The sequence below is a fragment of the Corapipo altera genome, unplaced genomic scaffold, assembly GCF_003945725.1.
Source record: "Corapipo altera isolate COAL_440 unplaced genomic scaffold, ASM394572v1 75, whole genome shotgun sequence".
NCBI classification, from domain to species: Eukaryota; Metazoa; Chordata; class Aves; order Passeriformes; family Pipridae; genus Corapipo; species Corapipo altera.
In genome coordinates, this window is record NW_020884887.1 from 562,039 (window position 1) to 569,673 (window position 7,635).

A 7,635-nucleotide genomic window follows, 5' to 3' on the forward strand; every position below is an offset into this window, starting at 1 on the left:
ATGGAGGATGAGCGGGACAAACAGCGGGAATGAGCGGGACACACACCAGGATGAGCAGGACAAACACGGGAGATGAGCGGGACACACGCTGGGAATGAGCCGGACAAACACCGGGGATGAGTGGGACACACATTGGGGATGAGCAGGATGGATACGGAGGATAAGCAGGACACGGGGGATGAGTGGGACTCTGGGGTTGCTCATCACCCCCCCCTCCCCGGATATTTTGGGGCAGCCTGAGCACCTCCTGAGGGCTTTGCTGGAGGTGAAGGAGCAATGGAAGAGGAGAAGGGTGGTGGGAGTTTTGCATGTTGCTGGTGCGGGAAGGGGCTTCAGAAAGATCTGTGATGGGCCGGAGAGCAAGGCAAAGGTACCAGGCTGAGGGGCCCCACATTGGTGCTCGACCTCCTGAGCCCCTCATCTGCTTCTCAGGGATAAGGGAGAGAGGAGGTGGGTGTGCAGGGGGGCTGTGTTCCCTCCAGGCAGCAGCTGCCCTCTGCCCTGTGCATGGAGGACAGGGATGTGCGGGACAGGAGGATGCACTGGGGATACTCATCAGCCCCCCTGGCTGTTTTGGGGCAGCCTGAGCACCTCCCAAGGGCTTTGCTGGTAGTGAAGGAGTGGTGGAAGAGGAGAAGAAGGGTGGTGGGAGTTTTGCATGTTGCTGGTGCAGGAAAGGCCTTCAGAAAGCTGTGGAATGGGCTGGAGAGCAGGGCAGGGGTACCAGGCTGAGGGGCCCCACGTTGGTGCTTGCAGGAGTAAATACTCTTTTTCCGGAAGATTTTGCTACCAAGGAGCAGAGAGGCTTAAGAGAAGCTTCCCTACCACTTTCTCCAAACAGTGCTGTTCTCTCCCCTCTTGCATTCCAGAAGCTCACTCTCTGATATGGGAGGACAGAGAAGATGCCACAGGTCTTCGCATCCAGTGGGGAGAGATGGGGAAGCAGAGATAATAAAACTCGAAGAAGAAACAGGAGGTGTGTCTTTCTCAGCCCCAGCGCTGCTTTGTAGCCTGATGCAGCTTCTCCTTTGCAAGTTTTTAGCGTTCTCATCTTCAGGATGAATGTTTTTGGATTCTTTCCACTGCCCTGACATTTTTGGGGGTACCTGTGTGTATCTTACCACACAGTGCTCAGCCTCCTGAGCCCCTCACCCGCTTCTCAGGGGCGGGGGAGAGGGGAGGTGGGGTGTGCAGGGGGACTGTGTTCCCTCCAGGCAGCAGCTGCCCTCTGCACTGTGCGCCGAGGCTCCGTGGACCGATGGACCAGACGTGTGCTCAGCATCTTCCTCGGCGTTGCTAAGAGACAGGATCCCAGGGGATGCCGCGGTGCCAGCGCTGAGCCCGGCACATCGGCAGGAGAACCTCTGGCTGAGGGGAGGGCCATGTGGGAGATCACACAAAAGGCAGCAGCGAGGCACCGTGAGGGACACACCCCCACTCCTCACAGGGCAACCTCTGCAGCAGGGAGAGAAGGGTCAAGGCCGAGAGGCAGAGCTCGGTAGCAGCAGGATGAGGATAATCTGGAGAGAGGTCTCTGGAGGGTTTCAGGTCAGGGAGGTCACAATGAAGCAAGATATTTCTGTTAGCAGCCCCTTCCCTTTGCTGGGACCATGGAGGGGGCAGGCAGCTGGCATGTGTGAGCTGCAGAGGGGAGGCTGAGTGGGCACCTGGCAGAGGGGAGGGCAGGGGGACACTGAGGGCAAGGATGAGTGTTCTGGGAGCTGGGCACTGCAGGGCTGAGCTGCTGCCTGGGGTGTTTGCATTGGTTTAGAAATAGTCATTTGGCCCTTTTTGTCTCCTCTCCTTTGATATAGCCAGGAATTCAGGAGGGGACTGAAAGCCAGTGCAGGGGATGGAGAGAAAAACAGCCACAGGTGATGCAGGAGCCAGCTTCCAGGACTTTTCCCCAGTGCTGGAAAACCACCCCAGAGACTGGACTGGCCCAACAGGGCATCCCTGTCTGACACTCTGACATTTTACAGGGTGAGTAGCTGCCCCTCAGTACCACAACAGGCATTTTTCCACCTCTGTGCAAGTCTTTTTTCACAGTAGCTCCCATGAGTCAAAACTTTCTTTGCCTTTTATGCCACCACCATCTCTATCATGTGATTTGAGATTTTAAAAACATCACAAATGGTTAGTTGGCAGCACCAAGGAGGCCCCAGGAGAGAGCAGAAGGCAACACAGAGCAAGACAGACTGACCACACTGCCCCACATCCTTTGGCATTACCTGGCTGAGCCTCCTATGCAGTCACAGGCACCGAGTTTAAAGTCCTGGGCTGCTGTCACAAAGCATATTAGGGGATGGCTGCTCCAAATGGGCCTTCCCAGGCCTTTGCATCTCCAGGTGGGTCCCCCAAGCAGTCCTGGGTGGTGCTGCTGGCTGGGGACCAGCATGGAGTGAGGCAGGAATGTGGTGGCTGGCAGAGGGATAGACCCATGTCTGCCACTCAGCCAAGCCCTGCACTCTGCAGGGACCCTTCCTCTTCCCAGGAACTTGGTGAAAGGGACACATTTACTACTCTCACTCTAATGCAGTTACATTTTGGATAATACTCCAAAGCAGAGTATCAATCCATAAGAGTCCTTGCATTTGTTCATTGAACTTTTAACCCAAATTTCGATATTTCTGATATGGTATCAGTGGTAATTTGAAACTGTGGACTCCTTTGACATTAGGCTGCCCCATGGTGGTGTTCAGAGAGATGACAATGCCTTACCGTGCTTGTAATTCTTGCCAGGTGCTAACTCCTCCCCCCTCATTACCCTTCTATGCCCCCCACCCACATGGGCCATGTTTTCCTTCCTCTGGGACCCCCTCTCCCTGACCCCGTTGCCCTGGGAGGTGTTCAGCATTTTGCAGGGCAGAGCTCCTGGAGACACAGCGCTCCTTGTCTGCGGAAGTCCATCACCTTGAACTGAGGCCCATCCAGCTTAACAATTAAGTTCCAAAGTTTCTTCCAGCCAGGAGGATCTTCTGAGAGACAAAAGGCTCCTGCTGGCAAAATGAAGCTCCTAGATCAGCATAGGAGCAGCACTTGTTTTCCCTAGTTTCATGGGAAGCTGGAAAGCTCTTCAGTCAGTGCCTTCAGGTACCCCTTGCCACCCAGACCTCCTGAGAGCTGGCTTTTCTGGGCTGGGAACTCTGGCAAGGCGACCTGGCTTTCCCAGGATCCAAACCCTGGGATCCACTAGAGCCCTGAAGATGCTGTTTGGAGGTGATTCTTCCCTTCACAGCACCACTGTAAATTCATGACACGGTGTGGGAAGGTCCCAGCCTGTCCCTGGGGAGAGCAGACCTGTCCCCCCCGCTGGGCACAACACTGGTCCCTGGCTTCTGCTCCAGGCTGTCCAGCTCTGACTCATGTTTTCTGTGTCACCTTCTCCATGGCTCCCATCCACTCCTTTCTGGAGTGTGGGATCCCAGAGGGGAATAGACAACAGCAGATGCTGGTGAGTAAGGCACAACCCTACCAAAAAGCCATGGATCACAGATAGCCCCACTGCTGCCCCGAGTGCTCCATTACCTGCTGGGAGAGGAGTCTCTGGCACATCCAATGTGCTGGTGGGTCTGGCTTTCTCTGGAGAGGTACTCCTGAACACACCAAACCTGAGGGACCACAGGGGTACCATCCTGGCTGGACAGGTGGGATGCTCCATCCCCCAAACTGGATCATACCCAACTATCCACATCACCCCGAGCCTCATTTATGCAAGCTGGGCATCCCAGTTCCACCCATTTGGAGAAGGGCACTTCAAAACTCCCCAGAAAGCGACTTCCTTCTTCCCAGAAACACACACTGAACTGCACTTTGAGGACTCACAGTCCCTGCCAGAGACATCCCTGCTCTTGGGTTCCCTCCCTCTCTGCCGTGACTCTCAGTACACGGCAAGCAGGGCCATTTGCCAATGTTTGTGTCTCGACAAACAGTCTGTCAGTGTTTGGTGCACGGCTTCAGCTGGGATCAGTTCTGCCTTCTCTCCCCATTAAATGGCAGAGCTGTGTGCAAACACCCTGGCATCAAACCATCTGGGGCACGCTCGGGGCCAACTGCAGATCTCCCAGTGCCATGTGTCAGGCACCCTCTGGCACCACGGCGAAGGATGACTGCGGGATCGGCATTCCCGGGCCACCACCGGCACAGGGAGCCAACCCCAGCCCTGCCCATGGGGGTCTCCTCTGCCACCAGTCACCTCTCCCACTAGGAGTGCCTGCCTGGACCCCCTTTGCTCCTGCCTGACTCACAGGGCCCCTGGCAAGAGCAGCAAACAGCACTCCTGACTGAAACAGGCTATTGAATAGTCATGGAATCATAGAATCGTGGAATATCCTGAGCTGGAAAGGACCCACAAGGATCATTGAGTTCAACTCCTGACCTTGTACAAGGGTCATTGAGTCCAGCTCCTGGCCCTGCCCAGAACAGCCTCAAGCTGTCAGTGAAAACAACTTCTCATTGCTGATAACAACCTTCTTGTGGCTGGCAACTCAGGAGCCACTCACTCCCACTGCCATGACAACAAGCTTCCATGGCCTTCATTCATGGAGCTACCGAGCATTCCCCTTCCTCCCTGGCTTGCTGGGGAGCTGTGGCCTGGGATTTGGGAACAGGACAGCCTGTCTCCTAGTATTGCACCTGGACAGGACACTGCCTTGCTTGCACAGACGCTGTTTGAGCTCAGTGGGAAGACAACATGAATGTAAAGGTGAGGTTCTGTCCACACTGAAAGGCTCTGGAATTGGTTTATGGCCCAGACATCTGGGATTCTGGCACCTTTAACTGCAGCCTGACCTCTGCTCTGTCCTCCAGCCTCAGCAGTCTGCACCAAGAACAGATTCTGGCTTTTGCACAGGGTCACATTCAGCCTTGGTGTAGCTGTCACAGGAGAAGAGCAAACTGGAAGGGGAGATGTGTGGGATGTGGTACATCCTGCCTGTCATCAGCTGGAGGAGGCACCAGCCCCTTGCAGCAGCCACAGGCCTCCTGAGCGAGCCCAGTGCTCCCACAGTTCACCCACCTACACCAGTTTGTGTTTGCCCCCAGTTGGCCTGTTCCCCTGCCCTTTCCTCGTGCATTAGTTCCTTAATTCTGAGCTGTGAAGACTTTAAATGGTACTTTGGAGAAGATTTCCACATCCCTGCTGGACACTGGTGAGACATGTGCGTTCCCCAGACTCACCTCCAGCACCTGGCATGGCAAGGGCCTCATCCCTCTTAATTAGCACAAACTGAGGATGTCAGTGAAGGCCAGTAGTGAGGCTGGTGATTTATTTTATGTCTCTGAACCTCCTCTTCCTTGGAGGAGACCGACTCTGGGTCACCATGGAGTGGAGTAACTCAAAACTGCAAAGACAGGTGATACTCAAAGTGCCACTGGTGGTACCCAGAGGATAAGTCACCCTTTGTAAGGCAGATCTATGGCCTGTCCTCCCCTGGAATTCCGGGAAATCAGCCATCAGCCCCAGACACTGACTCCACAGACATTACAGAAAGCAGCACTGCTGGCAGACCAGCCAAGCTCACCAGTCCCACCACATCCAGGTTGAGAAGTCTTCCAAGATGTGTTCAGCAGTGCTTGGACAAGCTGCTGCCTCTATGTAAAGCTGGAGATGGACCAAGTGACCTTCAGAGGAGCATGTGGGTCTGCACTGTGTCCCTGACTGGGCACTGCACACAGGCACCACTGGAAAAAGGCACCCATGCCTTTGCTGGGCAGCTCCCAGACTCGGGGTTTGCACTGTGGGACATGTCTTGAGGCTTCATTCTGGTGGTATTGCTGGTGATGTGTTCATATACAGTGCTATTTCTTTCCGAAATTACACATTAATGTTTCCTGGGGATACAAGGAGAGAGCAATCAGCATTCTCACAAAGAGAGGCCATCAAGAGCTGCAGATGACAAACACATAACTGATCAAAGATCAGGTTACAGCAATTATTCCCCATTTCTGCCACTGAAGGAAATGTGTGTTGCACCAATGATTATCATTAAACTACAGCAAAAATCATGATCAAAGCAAGAGTAAAAACTGAGCCAGAGCAAACACAAGCACTCCTGGCCAGAGCCCCATCACAGAAGACTGATTCCCCTGCCACTCCCCTAGCCCTCAGCAGAGTGCTGAGCTGGGAGTCACTGCCTGACTCCATAGGGCAGCTTCTCCCGAAATAGCAGCCATGGCCTGCTTCTATATCTGCATCCATAAAAATCCAGCTCCTGGGGCTGGCCAGGAGCAGCAGCCAGGGATGGATCATGCCCAGTACATGCTGTGGCCCAGCTGTGGATGCCTGGAGGCCAGGTCTGGTACTGGGACGTGCAGGCAGGAGCTGCTGGATGTGACACATCACAGGTGACATCCAGGTGTCCCCCTGCAGCAGTGCTGGGCTGCGGACAGGTTGAATCAGGTCTCAGCAGCATGTGGGGGCTGTTTGTTCGTGCTCAGGTGTTCACCAACACGAGCTTGGTCACAGCTGTGCTGGGGGTGAGTTATTGGGGGGTGGGGTGGGATGTGCTCGTGGGGGAGGCAGGTAGGCAGGGAGACAGGGGTGGGAATAGGGTCAGGACTGGGGGGTGGGACAGAGGAGCTGGAAGAGGATAAATCAGTTTGGGATTAGAAGGTGGCACTGGCAGCCTGCCATGTGACAGCCAGGCTTGCGCAGCCAGCAGCCCAGCTGTCAGCCCGGTGGCAGCAATTAAATGAGGTATCGATTGAGGAATTGTTGTCTGCAGGGTTTAAAGATAAGATCGATGGAGACCAAAAGGTTTAGGCTCCGTTTACTAATTAGTCAGGCACACTTGGGAGAGAAACCTTTGGAGACACGGAGAGCTGAGCTGTGTGCAGGCAGCATGCTGGGGTGCCCCCCTCCCTGGCACCCTGTCTCCAGCTCCTGGCTCTCTGGTGCCAGAGGGTGGACGGGCACCGAGTGCCAGTGCCAGGGATTTAAATCGGCTGCGAGGTGGGGGCAGTGGAGAGGGGTGGGGATTCTGTCTGTGCTGGGGCATGAGCTGCTTTTCTCCCAGGGCAGGGATGTGGGAAAGAGGGGCTGAGCATGTGTTTGGTCGTGGGGAGGAGTAAACCAAGAGGAGAACTGCTCCCTTTGCATTACAAATTGTTTGGGATTGAATTGATCCGTTTCTTAGGCTCTGGCATTAGTTACAGACTGAACACATTTCTCTTCCCCCTGCTCCTTGTGCAGCAAGCCCAGGGACACAAAGGATACAAATGTGGCACAGACTTGTTGTGGCTTCCATGCTGATTCCGCCTGTGCTCCATGGAGCTAAACCAGGGCAGAGCCAGGCGATGGCTTTATGCCCTCTCTGCTTTATTCTCTCACTTCCAGATGATGTCCAGGACATGGTGAAATGGGGACAAGCGGGAAATAGCCTTGCCTGGATGTGGTTTGGGTGGTCTTTGAGACTGTCTCCTTGCTTGCTCTCGTGGGAGGGGGGGTATCTGTTGCTCCAAAACAGCCTTTAAAGCAGCTGGGGAGCTGGGCTAGGCCATGTCTCTCAGGGGACGTCTCGGTGTCAACTCTGCGTTGGGAAGAGGCATTGGGGCAGCCAGAGAATTCCTCCTTTCATCTCAGCTCACCAGGAAAATTCCAGCCCAGCAAACAGCGGAGGGTCAGGAGCTGTCCCG

General features: G+C 54.8%; 1 long non-coding RNA gene across 1 annotated transcript in view; it reads right to left on the minus strand.

Moving 5' to 3' along the window:
* LOC113947331 overlaps positions 1–4,284 on the minus strand; it is a 10,459-nt gene extending 6,175 nt beyond the window's left edge. The window contains exons 1-2 of the long non-coding RNA XR_003527676.1: positions 4,196–4,284; positions 3,529–3,611 (exon numbers count right to left, since the gene is read on the minus strand). This is a non-coding gene — a long non-coding RNA (uncharacterized LOC113947331). The remainder of the gene's footprint in view (positions 1–3,528; positions 3,612–4,195) is intronic.
* Positions 4,285–7,635: the final 3,351 nt, after the last annotated feature.